Raw genomic sequence first — 21,059 nt, 5'->3', positions numbered from 1 at the left:
AGAAAGCGACTCCTTCCTACTCTTCTTAACGAGCCGGAGGCCGTTAGCGGCAGTTAGCTACAATTAGCTCTGTAGCAGTACAGTGTGTATGTGCTGCTGCTGCAGGAGGTGTTCACTTACGCCTAGATTCCACTGGATGCGTAACGACTCCGACAGGGGTCTGTCCGCAACGGCTGCGTATCTACGCAGTCCGTCAACACCCACCGGATCCGTCTGTGTCGGAGCTGTTGCGGACAGCAGAGTCCCGAGGACGCACGAGATCTCGCAAATTCACGCCTAATCAATTGATATAACTGGAAGATAATCAACATCTCCTCGTTAATGACTGGAGACAAATCCAGCGACTCCGTCTTAACGAGCGCTAACGAGGTCGGCCGGCTTGTTAACGAGCCGGCCGACCTCCTTAGCGAACCCGAGGTATTTTATTTTGAAAATATACCGGTGTTTTATTTTGTGTCTGTGCAAGACTTCCTGTCCCGAACGATCTGCTCTGTGCTGAATTTATGCGTAGTGCTCCGTCGTCCGACAAAAATAGAAGCTCTGCGCAAGTGTTGCGAGGGCTGTCGGATGGCCCTGCGTTGTCGGACTCATTACGCAGCGGATCTGCAGTCGGTGGAATCTCACACATTGATTATAATGGGTGCGTAACGGCTCCGACGACGGATCTGCAGCCGTTACGCATCCAGTGGAATCCAGGCGTAAGCGATCTCTGTTTGTTTACAACAAGCACCAGACACTCTGTGCACATGCCAGTTAATTCACAATCACTATGTTTATGATCAGCGGAGACTCTGTTCATAATTAGCCATGCTGCTTTCAGCTGCTGACGTTAGCACAGTTATCAACGGCGAAAACCATACGTCACCTCTGGAGTCAATTCAATTCAATTCAATTCAATTCAATTCAATTGGCTTTATTGGCATGGCTTAACACTGTACATATTGCCAAAGCAAGCGTCAGAAGTTTAAAAGAAAAAAGTCTCTAAATCCCTCTGTGGCTAACTTGTAATGGAGACACGCAGTGTCTATTTAGATTGACAGCTCTTGTGTTACTAGGTAAAACGCAGTTAGCATTTCCATTTTCAGTTAACAGAATCAGTTACCAGAGAGCAGATCTGATCAGAGGCCTTTCACAAATCATTTAATGTGATGAGGAGATAAAGTGAGTGAGCTTGTTGAAGTTCAGTGTTTAGCTGAAGGATACACTCCACAGAGTGCAAGACTGTTAATGGATGCACTAGTAGCTGCCAGGGTCAAGCCTTTCATCCGCAATCATTAACAACAAACATAATATGGACAGTATGTGGTATGTTGTTCATATCATTAATCTGAAGGTACACGTTATTTTTAAGCACATTCCATGTACTACAAAATTAAATGTGTTTTTCATAAAACCAGCAAAACACAGAAGGTATTTTATCCGCCATAAAAAAATAAATAAATCAAGAAAATGTTGGATAAAGATTTAAGCCCTATTCACCTACTGGCTGTCCGACACAATGTATTCTACAGTTTCCATTTCTACACGCATGATTCCATTATCCCTGCTCTACACTGAATAACTGTATCAGTTGAACTAGTGATTTCATCTGTCATGATGTTTTGCTTTAACTAATTCATTGCATGAGACCTCCACATAAAACTAGTCCTGTATTAACACAGAAGGTCTTTCTCTTGAACAATGCCACTGTATTTACCCCCCAACCCTTATGTTTCTGCAACCCAGTATCCTCAACTACATCAACCTCCCAGTTGTTTAAAGTTTAAAGAACAGTGTAGGTAAAAATATTAGAAATCAAATTTATGATATTGTCCTTGAGACAATTTTTTAACATAAAGATATGAATGATTAAGGAGTGAGGGTACTGTCTTGGCAAGGAGAGAGAGAGCAACTGGCAGTGCAGCCTTCACTGTAAAAAATGTCTGTAGATTTTTTACGGTGAAAAACTGTTAAACCACGACAGTAAAAGACCGTAAAATGATAAATGAGTTCATTCAGTTTCAGTTACAATGAAACACCGTAAATGTATATATCAGCAAAAACAGTATTTTTTACAGTTTTGTTTTTTGAAAGAAAAAAAGTACATTACTCCACTGTAAAATACACTGTAATATGTATTTTATGTAATATATATATAAGCCACCACTGTAATTTTTGCATTTATCTTTTGTAAAAAATACTTTTTCTCACTGTACTAAACAACATATCTCTAACAAAAATATACTGTAATATTTAATGGTAAAATCTTTAATTTATGCTGCATTTATAAAGTATTTTCTTGTCAATTATATGTCAAAACAGCGTTTATTTTGATGGAAAAACTTTTTAGTTATACAGTAAAAAATGGAATAAAATCTCAATCAATCTTAAAAGTGAACAATAAAATTAAATTAAAAATCAACAGTGCCAATATCTTTTTACCGTAATATTAAAAAAATTCTACCATATTTATTCCGGTAAAGTTCTGGCAACCACAGCTGCCGTTTTTTTACCGTAAAAACAACCGCTTTTTTTTTTTTACAGTGTTCCTCTTTCATTTGAGGAATATATTGCTGCTCTCAACAATGTGTGAGGGAAGATAAAAGTTAACATGAGATATAATGATAATAGGGATAATCACTTATATGCAATGGTAAGTGCAATTTTTTGGTAAGTGCAATGGATGTTTTAAGGATAATTCAACGTCATTTCAGCCGGACATCTTTCCCTAAAGCAAAACAATGTGCACTGGGTCAAGCTGCCCCGTTGCTACTTTTGTACCTACTTTCTTTTATCCAGACTCAAAAACAAATCATGCAACAATGGTAGCTCGACTCATACAGCCACAAATAACCACATTTAGGTCAAGTTGACTTAAACCAGTCTCATCCTTCAGGTCTTTATTGGCAGTCACTCCAACGACTAAACACAATGTATTAATTTCATCAGCTCCATCATCAATAGAAACGTTACTCTAGTGACAGGCTAGTAGCCAGTTATAGTCGCAACCAATACGTAACTTTGTGACTTAAATTTTGTCATCTGCCAATCCTAAGTATGACTTGGGTAGCAGTACGGTATGTGTTGCAGGAAGAAACATCTTTATGATTTGTAATGAATGGGTGAAAACTCACTTTTAAAACCTCAAGCTGTACATCGATTGTAGGGGGAAACAAATTCGACCTACACAAACATACAGTGTCAGAAATTAGACAGAAATTAGCATTTAAGGAAGTCTATCATGTCAACAGCTTGTGTAAATTAAGTTGCTTGAGGGAATGCATTACAACTAAAAACCATGTTTTAAAAGAATCTTTCCTCTCTTGTATGGCACAAAGTAAAAAAAGTTCCATTCAATCTCAGCATTCCTCATCTAAATAAAACCTTTCATAAACGAGATCAACGTATTTTGTTACTTTCATGAAAGTTTTTGTGAACCACATGTTCCACACAGTTTTAGGAGAATGTCAGGCACTGCAATGCTCAATGTCAGAAATGATTTATATTTGTCAAACCCAACATCAAATATCAAAATAGATATACTTTTCAGAAAAGACATCTTTCAATTGGGCCGACAGCTTTCTCTTAAGTAGCTGAAGACCGCAGCCTCCACATCCTTTTAGAGAATTCCAGGCTTCAGTGTCACCCAATGCCAAAAATGAGAGCTATTTGAACAAGTTGAACCCAACGTCAATATCCCAGCCTAAATTCAAACACACAGAGACACTTTTCACAAATAGAGCTATCTGCATCCCCACTTGGCAAAAAAGGGGAGGAAAAATTCGACCCTCACACCTGGTAATCATTACGGAAATGAGAGACAGAAGAGGTTAAAACGCTGTGATGGGGGGAAAAGAAAAGAAATTCACACTTCTGCACTGGGGCTTGCTAATGTCTCTGACCCCTCCGCGCATAAACAGTTTAATTAACATGTATACATAACTTTCACTTTAACTGCTCATGGCATGTCAAATCAAAGTGTCTGTCAAAGCTGTGAAACAGGGAGTTGATACTTTGCAGGTCCTCAGTTCAAACCCAGCTCTGTGTAACTGCTCCAGCTGGCCAGAGAAGCTGGCAATAAGACGTGAAGACAGACAGGCAGGTAGACGGGCAGCCTGCCACTCTGTCAGTTTGATGAGGTAAACACCTCCCAATAAAAGCTTTGTAACACCCAGTTAGGCTTCGCTCTGCTCAAGCGGGAGTCAAGAGAGTTTGATGTTTTCAGTGGAAAAACTAAGTACGAACCAAACAGAAGAAATAGATGCAATTTTCTATTCAGTCAACAGGTTTTTAAAAATCAAGGTTACATCTAAATCATGCTGTGATTCAACGTATTAACAATATACAAAAGTAATGAAAAGAATTAAAAACAAAACTTGCTACAGCTGAAACAATACCATGCTGTTCAAGTAACTATGAACATGCATAATGCATGAAACGCAAATAAATATACGCAAACAATTTTATGCTTTTCATTATTTGTGCAACTTGGAATGTAATACATCTTCAAATGAAGGATTTTTACAGACCAACAGCAACAGTTTACATTGCTGGTAAACTTGCAAGCAATACATACAATCCTTACAAACTGAAACTGGCTGCAAAACAATGCACAGGGCATAATGGCCATCCAGAATCACTAAACTTTTTATTCCTCCCCACAATGACATATTACAGTGTACAGTCTGTATATGAGGGTGGAGATGGGGTCAAAGTTTTCTTCCTGTTTCCATCCTGTTGTGCATTATTAGGGAAAGCAGATCAGTCATTCTTTGAGAAGAGCTATTAGGACTCTCCCTGTATCATTCCCACACACACACCCAGACAGTTGGGCTGTCACATTGAGAAGGGGACCCCCAAGCCAGGCTGCCTCTACAGGGTGTATTGCTACAGAGCAGAACAGAGTGTGTACACACACACACACACATAGAAACAGGTACACACTGAGGCCGGCAGCAACACCAGTACTGCTGTGTGATGGCTCAGGAGAGGAGGGAGAGTTATTAGCTTAGCCCTGAACCACCTACTTAATATAGGGGCCGGCGGTGATTGCTAACAGAGCCTGGCAGAGGTGACAGCTTTTGGCCCTGCTTGAGGAAATCCAATTGAAAAGCAGCCAAGAGGAACAACAACCCCGAAACAGATGTTGCTCGCTACCACCGGCGCAACTTGGGTACACACAACCCAGCGGCAACAAACCGCGATGGCAAATCTGACACACAAACATACACACAGTGGACAGACTAGAGCACACACACACATACACTGTAGGGCCACATGAAACTGTACAATAACCACACGGACAAGGGAAGAAAAAAAAAATCACCAGAAAGGTCCATAAATGCAGAAGTTGTACAAAAAACTGCAGTATTTGCATTGCATTGGCATTTTAATAATCTAACTTTCCATGATGTTTTAATCACATTTTCTGCTGCTATTTAAAAAGCAATTCCAAATATTATCTAATGCTATGTAAATAAATGATAAATATAAAATACGATCAAAGCTGCAACCAGTGCAGTATTTAACAGATAAGTATAGCACAATGTAATAAAAAATAAATTTCTTACAAATATTTAATTCAAATAAAACATCATCCCCCAAAAACAACAAAAAGCGGCACACACACAAACAGACATACTGGGACTTTCCCCCAGTTTGAACATGATTTAGGGATCCATAAACCCTATCAATCCAAGGTCAGATTTTCTTCACAAAACACTCTGGCAGCAAACCCAGAAATGGAATTAAGAATAAAAATCAGGGAAGAGTTTGTACGTCTGTTAAAAACATCTATATTGAGCGGAGGCCAAAACAAAACCTTTCCCCCCAGAGAATCCACCCACCCAAACATTCATCCATAGATCCTTCTTCTTTTTTTAAGAGCTCCGGCAGGGCATTTCAATGAAAACATAACACACGGGCCCTCAAATCATTACAGCCCCTTGCTCCAATATTAATTGAGTTTGGCAAGGCTGACCATGCCTCAGTCATAATAACATTCATTTATTTTTTTCTATTACTGCTACTGCAAAAGAGCAAGGAAGAGAGAGAGGGAGATAGAGAGAGAGGGCGGGGGGAAAATGGGCTAAAATCAATTCTGACATATCTTTATTGCCAGTCGATGACAAATGACGGCACATTTGCCATTGCTCTAGCATTGTGTCAGTGTATGTCATATCGATTTTACATCAGACGGACAAATGTTATTGATGAAGTGCCCAAGTAACAGATGAGCACTCCATTTTACTTGTTTTAACGTTTAAATAAACCAGAATGACAAGGGAGCGAGGGCTTGACTTGTGTAGCGTTTTTTCCATTTGCTAATACACATGATTTTTTAAAAATTTTTGTCTTTAAAATCAATTCAATTCTGAGGCGTTTACACAAACCGGGACTGTTGGGAACGGGTAACTACACCCTGAACCTGATCACACTGCACACATGTGGTAATGTAATGGTGGGGGTGGTAAAGAGAGCACGAGAAATAGAGTGAACTGTAAACAACCTAGCTTTTAAACAAGACAATTTAGGATTGCGTGTCTTAGGCGCCAAGCAAAACACAGTCATGGAAAACTGATACAAACTTTTAACACATGGGTCAAAGCAGGAATCTTTGAACTGGTGAGGGAAAGCACGCTGCGAGTGCAGAGAGCTGTTTAATTAAAAATACTTAGGTATCCAACGGGCCGTTCTGTGGCGCCCCCCTGTCAAATTGTATGTGATCCCACTGTCAATCTCTGAGGGTGTTTTCTAATTGCATAGTTTTCCACTGACAGAGAGGAAAAAAATGTTGGAGAGAACAAGTCCTGAGAAACAGCAGCTGGGGACTGGGTTTGGTTTATAGGAACTGTACACATGGACACACACATATGTACACACACACATACACATGCTTTGGTGCACTTTACATAAGTTGCTCAGGTTACTGACACCAGTATATGTACTGTATATACACATGTATGTCAATGTATACACATGTATGTATATAGTACAATACAAAATGTAGATATATTAACATAAATTGATCCACTAACACTTGAAACTGATACAAACCCAAACATAGGGCTGGGCGATATGGACCAAAAGTCATATCCCGATATATTTAGGCTGAATATTGATATATATCCTGATATTTTTATCGCAAAGTGAGAGCAAATGTTCAATCAAAGTCAAAGCCAAATATGACATGTCACAAGTAGTTTTATTGAAACCATTTATTTAAGTCAACATAAATACTGTATAAATACAGGAGTACCCTTAAATTTCAACATCAAAGCTCCGTAAAGTGCACATTTAAATAAAAATAGCCTATGAAATAAAATAGGCCAATCTTTTTCTGAAATAAATATATTTATATGAGAAAAAAACCGAATTATGACAAACCCTAGTAAGGGCAGCATTTATATATGAAGAAAAATATATCGATATTTGCGATATGGTCCAATTCCATATCACTTTTAAAATATATCGATATATATATATCTTATATCGATATATCGCCCAGCCCTACCCAGACACATGCCACGTTTGTGCACCTTCAAATCCACTGTTGTCATTGCAACAGATGCAGAGCATGCAAGCAATCTCAAGCACTTTCTCACAGACAATATTTGAATATACACTTAAAAAAACATCGCCTGGATGTAGATCATCTTCGAACTTTGGATTGCTGGTAAGCAGGCTATGCTACTTTATGTAGTCTATGAGTGTGTTAGCAGCGACCTGCTACCCCGCCCTTGAAAGTTGACACAGGAGTAGGCACCAAGAGCCCAACTGACGCACCCTGCTATTCCCAGGAGGTAAAAGATACAGCACGTGTCCTTGGCCTAACACTACACCCTTATGGCATGCTGTTCATTTGCAGTATACAGAATCCTTAACCTAAACCATGTAAAGAAACATATTTTTGTATCAAACCGGTCAACTGAAAATAAGGACTTCCCTAAGCAGCTAATTCTCCCCACAACAACTGGAAAAGTCCAACACTTCCTAAATGAGCGTTGTAACAGTAATACACACATGCACCAAGGTTATTATAGTTAACGAAAACTAACAAAATAATGAAAACTAGAATTGAAAAAGCATTTCCGTTAACTGAAATAAAAATAAAAACGAGAGTTAAAAAAAAAAAAAAAAAGATAACTAACTGAAACTGTATTGTGTGGTTAAAAAACTAACTAAAATTATAGCGAAAATGTCCTTCGTTTTCATCTTTGTCAAAAATTTTTCATTCGTAAACCTTTTTGGTTGATATAAAATCTATTTAATCTATTTGGTTTTATGACTGAATAAACTTATTGGGGCTGAGATGGATAATAAAAGGAATTAAAGGCAACATTTATTGTGACCTTTTTGAATCTCGGACCTAACAAATACCCAATTACAAAAAAACTAAAACTAACACTAAAACTAATAAAAAACTAATTAAAACTAGCAAACTCACTCTAAAAACGAATGAAAACTAACTGAATTTGAAAACAAAACAAAAAATCCAAAACTATTATAACCTTGACATGCACAAGAACATATGCACAGGCGCAAATACGTTATACACACTGCCTTCTACCTAAACTTGAACATGTCCAGATGCACCTCTTTGCATATGCATGAACATTAAGTCATATTTTCTCCTAGAAGGAACAGTGGCTCTTTTCTGACCTATGAAATCTCACACTTAAAAACCTACAAGTAAGCATTTAAAATGCTACAGATACCAGATGTTTTCATAATGTGCAATTTGCACCCTAAATAATCAGTGTGCAAAAATTACATAATTTATGACAACCTTCATTGTTTATTTTGCACTGCTGCACCTTACAGATGGCCAAAAAAGGATAGAAGCAGTGCTGAAGCAACATCCAAAGCAGAATGAGAACTGTATGAGAAAGAGAGGTTCAAGATAACAAGAACAAATGAAATTAAAGTGATAACGCTTTTCATGTGAGGTTATTAATTTGGGAATTTAAGATGTTTTTTTTCTTTTAACAGACAGCTCAACACTGGCAGAAGGCTGTAGACACACATGTGCTACTTTTGTGACAAATAGTATTGACAGCTACATTTTTTCACCTGGCAGTGAGGAGCTTTACTATGAAGGTAAAACACTTTTTTCTATGCAAGCGTACCTAACCTATGGAAACAAATATGTGGCACTATATTTCTTTGCAAAAAGACTGTATATGATTTTCTCAGGTAACAATGGGTTGTTTACCCTTGACCTAATCTTTTTGAGTTAGTGTGCAATGTGTCCAGTCATTCATATGCATGCATTCGTCGGCATGAAAACACATTTAAAATCACCTGACTGATACATGTGCACACACACACGCACACCGTACGCATTCACAGTAATGTTTGAACGGAGCACCTAAAATTGCACCGCTGACAAGACTGTGTTGCAGTGCCCTTGACTAACAATGACAAATGGATGCAATATGCAAAGTCTGAACAAGTTGCTTTTGGGTACAAAACAGGAAAAAAGATTGCTTCTGGCACCATTATGGGATGCGTTTGCTCTCCTGTTTCCCAACTGAGGTGAGCTGAGCTGAGGTTAATGGCATGTGTCAAGATCAAGAAGTGTGTACGTGTGTGTGTATGTGTGTCCATGGAGGTATGAGTGAAAGAGAGAGAGAGATCGAAAGAGTATGTTTCTTATTTATTGTTGTGAATCGTCGATGGATGAGTCTTGTTATACATCATTCTGCTGTATCTGTGACCTTGTATTTGTTAGGAATTTAAATGGCTGGAGATACATTATGTTGATATAAAGAAATGATGCACAATAAACGGATGATTTTTTTCTCTTAATGTGAGCAGTATTTATTTTTTTTTAATTCAGTGCACAACCCAAACACATATTGTACTTCTTGAACCAAAATTCATAATTTAAAAAATCCTAAAATTAGAAGGAAAGTCTAAACTTAAAGGTCACACTGTAAAAAATGTCTGTTGATTTTATGGTGAAAAACTGCTAAACCATGACAGTAAAAGGCCGTAAAATTATGAATGAGTTAATTCAGTTCCAGTAACAACATCGTAAATGTATATATCAGCCAAAACAGTATTTTTGTTTTTTGAAAAATACTTTAATCCACTGTAAAATACACTACAATACGTATTTAATGTAATATATAATATAACAATATAATTGTAATTTTTGTATTTATCTTTTGTAAAAAATACTTTTTCTCACTGTTAAATGTACTTAACACCATATCTCTAACAAAAATATCCTGTAATATTTAATGGTAAATTCTTAAATTTATGCGGCATTTATAGTAAGTATTTTCTTGTCAATTATATAGCAAAATAGCATTCCTTTTGATGGAAAACCTTCTATTTATACAGTAAGAAATGGAATAAAATGGCAAAACGTGTTTAACTGTCAATATCTTTTTACCATAATATTAAAAAAAGTTTTGCCGTATTTATTACGGTAAAGTTCTGGCAACCACAGCTGCCGTTTTTTTACCGTAAAAACAACAGGGTTTTTTTTTTTACAGTGCAGGTCAGTAGCTCAGGGACACTGAAAAACAAATTAAGTCCTTAAATTGACAAAAAAAAAAATATACAGGGTAAAAGATTATCTCTGATAATCTTGTCTGCTGTTAGTGTAAAATTTGGGTCGTGTCTGTGGTCGTGTGCCTGCATAAAACCCTTCTGTATCTCTGTAACCATGTACTTGTGTATGTGCGTGCGTACCTGAGTGTGTGCATGTGCGTACATGAGTACTACAGCAGCACCATGGTGGCAGGGTGTATCCATCATGATAAACCGGCAGACTCGGCGACTGTCACATGCAATCACACTTCACTACGGTTCGCAGGACTTCAAAGTGAAAATGAATGGTAGTTCATCGACATGAAGACTTCATATATCTTCGTTTTTTTGTTCTTTTTTTGCTTTTTCTCTTTCTCATTTTTTGGAGAGGACTTGTCTCTTTTCTCCCAGCTGCCCTTTTGTTGCAAGGATCACTTGTGTTTTGTCACTGTCTGAAGTGCATGCTGGGACACATGGGGTTTGAAAAAAAATAAATAAATAAAGACATTTATTCCATCCATCATTTTCTATCATGGAATTTAACATTGTTAACTCTGAGGTTTTCACTATGGACTAAGGATTTCAAAACAAAGGAATTGAGAAAATTATGATCATAATTATGTATGAGGGAAGTTGTGGCAGACTTTAAGCTTCATTCAACTTTCTGTGACCACTAGAGGGCACAAATTGCGATTCTGTATCACCTTATCAAGTTTTTTCGACTCGAGTTTTAGCTAAATGATTTCCTTCCAACAATTAAACAGAAACAAAGCAACATGGGTATGCTGCTGCAATTCTATTTATTACCACCCGCTGAATTTAAGTTAAATATTGTTGTTTATTAATTCAGTCTCATTTTGATTTTTTTGCAAAATCACAAGGAAAAAATGCCTCTTTGGGTTGCATGTTTGACTTCTCCACCATGTTCAGAGGTGAGGTGCAAACTCACCAGGGATGAAAGAGGTTACAAAAAAATTAATTAGTTTTTTTATCTTTGCAGCTATTTAAACTATTTTGCCAACATCGTTGAATGTCCTTTGATTAGAAATAGGATTTAAATGTTTCAAAAAGAAAAAGTCAATGTCAATTAAGTGTCATGCTGTTGACATGATCAGATTTTAATTCAAATAAATGCCTTGATGTAATGCAGAAATTGACAGAAAACCCCTTTTTAAGATTGAAAAGTCTTCATGGCATTAAGCTATAATTGAACATGGCAAGTGTTAAATGTGATAATCATCAAATTTGTAACCACTAGAAAGTCAAATGAGCCATAATAATGCCAGTGCTGCAGCTGCTACAGCTCTCTCGCACCACGGCGAGGCTTGCCTTTAATCTAGTAATGACTCTGAAATGACACTGTGCTTTACAAAACTGTGGAGATGAGGCTATAGGTCTCTCTCCCTCCCTCCCTCCTTCTCTCTCTCCGTCCTGGCCCGGGCCCTGCTCTCACTCTCCAAGCTGTTTGATTGGCACATGCTTTCACTTAATGAGGGATAATTACTAAGGAAAACAAGTGGGAGACCACATCTGCTCAGTGTAAAAAGAAGTCCAGGCCTGGTGCAATCTGTCAGACGGGGCTTTCAGGTTGTGTGTGTGAATGTTTTACCCACCTTCAGCTCCCTCCCAGTCCAACACAAACCCACCAGGACCCTCCCTCCACCCTGTCCCGACAAGAAGCAGATTAATAGGAATCAGCATGTGGCTGTAAACACTCACAGGGAAGAGTGTATATCTGCGTGCGTTGACACGCATGGGAAATGACCTAGGGTATCTGTCGGGGACAAGCCAGGGGCCACAGCAGGAAGGGCAAGAGGCCAGTGGGGACCATCAACATCAACATCCCAATCAGTGTCCTGCTGCCTGAGCTGTTGTTCCCCGCCTCCCATCGCTACTGTTTTGTTTACTTTCACACAATGCTGTGATGGTAGTAAAATACACAGGCTTCCCAGACACCTCCATACACTGCCAATAAATCATCTGTGCATGGGATTTACATTGTGCTCTAACGATCTGCCCATGTTTACAGGTAGTTTTCTTAATTATAGTCTAGCACAGGCACCGTAAATCAAAGTTTTAAAGGGGCCCATGTCATGTTTAAATGGACTTACTGTAAAAATGTATTGCATTTCCAAATAGATGTTTATTTAAAAAGACGTGTGTATTTCAGTAATTAACACTCACATAACACATTAACACATAATTGAGTTTGGTGAAGATATTCAATCACTAAATCAGGATTTAATATTGCGATTATTCTAAAGCTGAGGTCCTTAACTGTATTCATGTCTGAAGGTCTTGACAGCAGCCTCTCTACAACAGGTTATATTTCACATCTTGCTCCACTTCAACTCCACCTATACACCTTTTCAATTATGAATATGCATGAAAGGAAGAAATGAATAGAATGATAAAAAATGAATTAAATGTACAGTTCTCTTGTGTAGTCACTATTTGAGTATTATCATAGCGACTAAATATCAAATGACACTGTGCAACAGAGAGATGAAAAATCTAAAATGACCAGCAGACCAAGCCTAAATCAAGTCATTATCAAGTCTGAAGTAAATCAAATCCATTCAATAAAATTATAATTTGTTTCAAGGGAATAGGAATAACCCATCCAATATTAATTTAATCTTGCACAGACAGTGGTAGATTTTACAATAAAAGTAATAAAAACTGAAGGAAATGGGCTTTAAAGCCAGTAAACCTTCCCTTTATGGGGATCATTTAGCTGCTTCTATTTGTTTTAGGTTGACCCATGTGTTTGGTTTAACTTCACTACCTTTTCATTTAATAAAGCGGTTCGTATGACCATTATCTAATGATTCATATAACTTGATAAAAAAAACCTGCAGAACAAAATCACATTTTCCACTTATTGAAATAATTTAGAAGAAGAGACAGCAGCGTTTATTTGCTTTAACCTTAATGCAGCAAAAGGAAAATGGCTCACATGTAAACTTGAACTGATATTTGACAGCCTTTTAACCTCCCGACACCCTCACCCCCCTCCTCCACCCCGTCCAACCACCTCCCTGCCACCCACCCACGAGAAGAACAACAGGGTTTTGCTTTCTTGCCCTGTGCTGACCCAGTTCTCACTAATTACCCGCAAAGTATACATCAAAGCCGGGCAAATCTACAGATCTGCTGCAACGTGGCAGGGTAAGGGAAACCAGGACTATCCCTAACCTAGTCACCGTCAGCCCTCAGTGTTAGCTAGGGCTGTCATGATACTAAAATTTTCAACTCGATACAGATATTCAGGAAACTATCCAATACCATTTTCGATACCACAAGGATAAAAACAAAGACCCCAAAATTTAACAGAAATATTTTCATTAACAAGAAAAATGCAACATGTAAAAATGAACAGAACCACAGGTTAAGTATTTATAATAAAAAACAGTTGTGCAAAAAGAAACCGCAACTATGATGACAAGCTTCAGATACTCGATACTTTAGAGAATGAGTATTGTATCCGGATACAACGCTTTAGCGTCGATACTTTTTTGAGTATCGATACTTTTGACAACCCTAATGTTAGGTGTGTGAGTTTGAGAGTTTGTGTCTGTGTACACATGTGAAGTGGTGTCAGCCGATACAAAAGGCAAGGCGGTGAACTTATAAATAGAACGGTCATTGTTTTAGACGTGGGTAATTTCGGGTGTCGGAGTTGTTCCTGTGTGGGTTGGAGGGGGGTGGAGGGGGGAGAAGTGAGGTCATGAAGTTGTGTGAGTCAGCTGATGGGATAGCACGCATGGTGACATACACACACACACACATAAAATCATAGAAACACACCCGCAACACTAAATGCATCAATGCACGAATGAAAATACAAAAGTGCAATAATAGGTAAATTAGAGTACGCTCTCTTGCTTCTTTTCCCCTCGGTCTCTCTCTCCCTCACACACACACACACACACAGAGAAGTGCAGACGTACAGGTACGCTATGGCAGGGGCAAAGGGGATGGTTTGCTTTCTTATGACACAGGCTATTACTAAATTGAGCTGGCAGGTAATTCTAAGGCAAATAAATGCCGGCAGGTTTAACACAAGGAGAGGTCTTAGGGGTGCCGGGGTGAGCAATGACAGGAATTCTCTTGCCTCCTTTGACAGGAAGCCTATTTTTCCTCACCGCTTTATTTTCCCAGGCCAGTTTTTAAGAACTGATCTTCCCGATAGTATTTCATCTCCCCCCGAAAATCACTCCGTCCTCATTTGAATTACAGCCGATACTTGCTCAGTTTTACTTGTCCGTCTCCTCACGCCCAGACTTAATATTTACAGTAGAAGAAAATACATTTATTTATTTATTTTTTAACAGCTTCTTTCACCGACTCCTTTTCAGTTAGCTTCAAGGGTACTTAGGTGACCATTTCTACGAGGGCTTTTCCGTGTAAAAACCTTGATGCTAATATCTTGAATTAAGCCTCTGTCTGTTAGAAATCCTTCCTTCAAGTAGGTGAACTTACAGCACTACGAAATGTGCAACAGAGCTCTAATATTAATGCTGTTCAAACTTAAATAAATAAATACAGCAAAAGATGAAAAGAGACAAAAGGGAAAAAATAAGTACAAGTTGAGACAAAACACACTATAAATATACTACTTAAAAAAGCTGTGCTACATCCTCATTATAAGTGCCATCTCAGAGAAGCGTGGTGGGAGTCAGTGCTGACCTTGGTATCCTGTTTGAATATTGTTTTAATGCCGCGGCTGGTAATTGAGGATGCAACGCAAACAGTGGACTCTTTTTCAAAGGGAAAGTTATTTTCCCAGGCAATGGGAATGCAAACAATCATGTCATGCATTTATTTGTTTGTTTTCAACCCCACCTCATAATTATCCAAAGACACTAATTAAAATATGGATTTATAAATAAATTTCCATGATTTTACCTATGACTACATTAACTTAAAAGTTTTCACCCTTCACTGTTTTTTTCCTCATTCCTTAAGCAAACACTTGCAAATCTTTTTGTCCTGTAAGAATTATTGGCAACAATTTCATCAAATTGTGTGGTAAAACATAAAAAATATATTTGTGTTTCGTGTGTAATTAAAGGCTATTATTAATATGTATTTATATGTGAAGTATGACAGATTAATTAAACAATATAGGGGATTTTTTTGTTTTGAAAAACGAAAAACTATTAGTGTATAACGCATAATATATCATGCGAGTATATAAAGCATAAAGTATACATATATTATATTTAATTTCAATCCATTAAGTGTAATTTAGAATTTTCATTCCTACAGTATCCTATTAATCCATTTTTCCAACAGGGAACAGCTAGTACCTGTTTTTGCTTTTGATAAAGATTTCCTACAAGAGCATATTATCCAGAATCAGTGACTGTCCCAGTACGTCCAGTAAACTTCACTCCACTGGGAGAGATGGCCTTTTTAAATCGCGTGCTGTGAGATAAAGCCGACTCCGAAAGAAAACGTCAAGGGAATTTGGTTCCTGCTTTCTCAAACAATCCAAAATGAAAAACATTTCCCTCCATAATCTGACCGATGAGAGGTTTGCCATGTGTGCGTGTTTATGCTGCTGCACGTGTCCCTGTGTGTGTATGTATACATGTAGAGTGTGTGAGTGGGCGGCAAGGACTGGGTTACATCCAAGGTTGTTCACATGTAAGGTTTGCTGATATTGGGCATTTAAATGAAAAATAACCTTTTCTCCTTGTGTGGTAATTTTATTTACTATAATCCACCTACATAAAAGTGAACACTTTCAAATACCAGTGTGCAAAATCCAAGTTTCCATCAAAATTACATTCCTTATACATGTTTAATCCAGAATTAATAAATCAAATTTAAAAAATCAACTAACCCTAAAAAGTCAATATTAAAATCTGCAAACAATGTTTTTTTCCTTTCATTTCTTTATATCATTATATTTTTTGTTCCGTCTCATTTACTGGCAAGAAGAATAGTGGTATTGTGTCAGCTTGTTCATAGCAGCTGCTTCCCCTAAAATAATTAATTCAAAAAGGGGGCGATCTATGGAGTTTTTGTGTCCGTGATGATCTAGATGTTGTTTCATTGGCTTTTCCACAATGAGCAATCATTTCTGAGCACTAAATAAATCACATTAAAAAAAATATATATATATTTTCAAGATATCAACTACTGCCAAAGAAAAAGAAAAAAGAAATAGGGAGGGGGATGCAGGAAAGGAAACATTTGGCTTTGAATGGGCCGGTTGTGCAGGTCCAGATGAGTGGCCTGGAGATGACTGACTGTGAAACTAAATCCAAGTTCTGTTGTTTTTGTTTCTTCTGCCAAATAAGGAATTAAAATAGCTTCTAACGTCCTGGTCTGTAGGGGGTTGTGGGTAATTGTGACAAGTGGTTACACACACTGTGCACACACGCACTAACACACTTACATTACTTATGAAGGCACTACATTAAAAAAAAAAAAAAAAAAATCGGGATCACACACACACACACAGACACACAAACTCCACCATAACCGCCGGAAGCTTCCGGCTCATGCTCAGCACAAGCTGGCCAGTAACTCTTTTTATCCACTGGTTTATTCTCTGCTTTTGCTTTATTTATTTTTTGTTGCAGTTTATTACTTACTTGGTCAATTTAACAGTGAATGTTCTCTAATTCCATATTGGACAGTATGGGGTTACAGTTAAAATAAAGGTTGAAATTGTAATTTGTAGGGGGAATATTTTTGATGCACAAGCTTTTTAGGACACATGAACCACACTGCTACGAGACAGCAGCAACATCAAATCAGCTGGTTAATAGGTGACAGTGTTAGGCAAAACCGAGACCCCAATATGGATCCACTTACATGTGATTTATTTAGTTTTCCAGATCAACAACAAGGATGGAGATGGCTTTACTCCGGCTTTTACAAGAGCCTCAAAACTGCAGGTTGACTCAAGGTAATATTAAGGGCACACTTACTCCCACTTATAGTAAGTTTTCACTCTTGCCTACCACCTGTTAAAGCCTAAACACCTAAATAAGAGCTCCCCGTAAAAATCATCAGGCCTCATACACAGATGTTTTATTTTATTATTATTTTTACTCTGTTTGCAAAAACAGAGTAACAGAAGAAAAGCTCCTGTATCTGCAGAGATCCCCGACTTGTTCTCACCCATGTAAAAATATTTTGGAATCAAGACTGATCTTAAAAACAGAGGTGTGTCATTAGCAACTGTAAATCTAACATTACCATAAGTAAGCTCCGACAAAATGTAATTTACAGGGAGAAATCAGACGAAACTGTGTGGAAACCAAACATCAGACACTGAATCTCATAGGACACTTGTCCTTTCACTGACACTCACTGTGTCTTTTAGAGGGGACACCTTTTCTATAGGTCAAGTATTGTACGTTTTATGAATACAATTGATAATTTTGGTCTTACTGGCGGATACACAAATTATTTTTCACTTCTGTTAACACTGCGGGACAAAACATTTGGCCTTGGCAGACATCTGTTTCTTCCAGATGCCCTTTCAGTTGTGTCATGTCAACATTTAACTTTAAGCCCAGTTGTAATTATTGTGCGTATAAATAAAACCCACTTTTCTTTTAAACCATTGTTTGCCTGGCAAAGTATAGAACAGAGCTGTAGTTTCTATTACACTGAAGAAGCATGCAAATGTTTAAAATGTCAGCTCTATTGAAATGTTTTACATGTAATATTTTTAAATGCTTAGTCCTTAAAAATCACTGCAAACAAAGATGTGTGGATTTTTTTTAAATTGTATTTTGCAATTAGAAAATATTGATTGAATCTAAAAAAAATTTAATCTAAACAAAGTGAAATGTGTGCATGTGATGTTGTAATGAATGAGGCCCACTGTGAGGTCTGGGATACAGACATGCTGTTTGGAGGTACTTTCACCTTGAGGGGGCACATCTTCAAAGTGGGAATAGTTCTGGGTTGTGGAAGACCAATACTGATATCAATGGTTCTGTGTTACAGCTGCTGTGTGTTCAACATCCAGTCTGGCGTTCATTAGTTGAATGCCAAAACTGGCAGTCACCCCCCCCAATATCTATTCAGTAGGAGAGCCTCTGAAAGAGGAAGTGGACCAACAGTTCATGAAGTTAAAGCAGCTCTTTCAAGCTGAAAAAAAACAAAACTTCAGCAATACATTTTGTTACTTTACATGTTCCAAATCTTCTTTTTTTTTTGAGTAGAAGAAAAACAATATCACAGTAAAATCAGTATAGTCCACTCGCTAATAATCTTACAAATTAATACTGCCCTACAAAGTCTAACTGCAATAACTACACAGAGTTTAAAACTGAGAAAAACTGCTTTAAAGTTTTTTTAACGTTTTTTAACTGGCCAACCAAATGGGTTATAGATAAATCACTTATTTCTACATGCATTGATGATGTAATTTTTATGATCATAAATCATGATGATTTATTTGACCTTTGGCCCCAAAAATGTAGTTACTGTTTTGCTGTAAAAGGTTCTAATAGTAAGGTTGTTGTCTTCTTTCAGCTTTTATATTTCAATAAATAAACATCTTCAAATTGATTTTGTTATCAGTGTATTTAAAAGTGTTTAACAACTCTATTCAAATATTAAATACTAATATTTAATACATTTTCACTTCATTTTCTCACTTTTTTACTTCATCATTATCTAGATAATAATTTCCCTATCAAATAAACTTATCATTTCTATTATTATTGTCTTCACTATTCAACACAATGAAGAAATACAAGGCTATACAGTTTTATGTTTAAATTTGTACATATATATCCAAAGCAGCCCGTGGTAAGTGAAATTACTGAGTTGGATTTTGTTGTATCATTATTTCTCTGAATTAAAGCAAAATTGAAAACTAAAACTTTGTCACAAGATAAAACAGACATCAAGGAGTTCATTTTTAGTTATAACTCAATTTTGACCAAAAATGTAGTTACTGCAGTTAGGCTTTGTAGGGCAGTATAAAGATAAAAAATATTTTAAACAGGCTAGTAAACTCCTGGCATATTCAGTTATCAGGCAGTGTTAATGCCATGCTTTGTGAATTAAGCTAAACTGGGAAATGACTGACTCTGGTATAACTGAGCTACAGGATGGACAATAAAAAAAAATCCCCCCTTCTCAAACAATCACTTGTGATGCTGTAAAAGCTTACTCACACAACAAATCTCCCATATGGCAAAAATCAATAAGCAGAGCAACACTGTATTGATCATATCTATATCTTGGATACACTCTGATGTCATGCTCCACTAGTCAAGTGTGTGAGTGTGTGTTTATGGGGGTTCTGCATTTGTCTCAATGGAAACAATAGTCATATCAAAACTGCGCCTCAAGCAAAAGTTAATTTTTCCAGTCAATTTTAATTTGCATTACTGGGTGTCCAATATGGCTTTTTGTGGTCTGATGTGAATCAGTGCATTATTTTCCCACGTTCAAGTTGTGACCTCAGACGCTGGATTTCATGGAAATTGAAAGAAGGCACTGACACAGTATTTAACACTGCAATGCAAATGAAAAGCAGGTTGTACGTTTTAAAAGACAGGACTTTCATATGAAGTGTGAAATAATGACACTGATTGAAAAAACGTGCCTGTTTATCTGAGCAGGTCCTGTATAAACCTGAAACAAAGCTGTTCTTTCACAACTTGCTGATTAAAATATTATTACCACTTCAAGCTGGGGACATCAGAAAGTGATGTCAGGTCAGCACAGCATACCGCTTTCTTTTGAAATTATGAATTACTAAACTTATACACAATTATTGCATTCGTCATAGACCTATACAGTTTCGCTTTTTCTAAAGTCACATCTAACCCTGAGTAAAATGATAAATTTCACCTCTAAAGCTTTACTGAATGCCTGTAAAATCTCATTACCCATCGCCAGTCTGTTCATTTCATAAAAAAATACGAAAACATTGTTGTCATCAGTTACGGTGATATGAAAGATCATAATGCGATATGAATGAAACGGCTCAGATAAATTCTCTCATTGATTTCTCTGTATTTCCACACTGTAATGACAAGGCACAGGGTTGCCCTCCACAGGCAGCAAACAGACATAACAGAAAGAAAAAGGATACATTCTTAACAAATACCTTTGCTGAAAAGTTACCAGAACAAACCACAGGGACCCACTTGCACTCTCAACAACTTGCAGAGGACGATCATTACCCTAACATTTTCTTTCCGACTCCCTAACTTCCTTCACCTCTCTACTTTGTTTTCTCCCTCTCCTCCTCTCTCTTTCCCCACCGCCTCCCTCTGCAGCTCAAAGTTATTGATAGTTTAAAGTTATGGGCTAATAATAAGATGGACACTGCATGGCCAGGAGCCTATTATACTCAGGTAATGGATAGTGCAGGGGTTTTGAATGACATTGCCCAGAGATTGGATGACGAAGGGTGGAGCGATTTATGGGCTACCCAAAGAGCCCCCCGTCCATTTTCTCTCTCACACGCACACACACACGGCAGCTCATGCTATTTATCTCTAGCTTGATAAGGAAGCAGATGAGGCATGCCTGTATTTATG

At 37.4% G+C, this 21,059-nt stretch overlaps 1 protein-coding gene across 1 annotated transcript in view; it reads right to left on the bottom strand.

The window, feature by feature from the left end:
• LOC131977339 (adhesion G-protein coupled receptor D2) overlaps positions 1 to 21,059 on the bottom strand; it is a 113,083-nt gene that overhangs the window by 62,648 nt on the left and 29,376 nt on the right. The gene's annotated exons all lie outside the window — the stretch shown is intronic.

This window comes from Centropristis striata, chromosome 9 (assembly GCF_030273125.1).
Source record: "Centropristis striata isolate RG_2023a ecotype Rhode Island chromosome 9, C.striata_1.0, whole genome shotgun sequence".
NCBI lineage: Eukaryota > Metazoa > Chordata > Actinopteri > Perciformes > Serranidae > Centropristis > Centropristis striata.
This window is presented reverse-complemented; position numbering and strand designations above follow the sequence as displayed.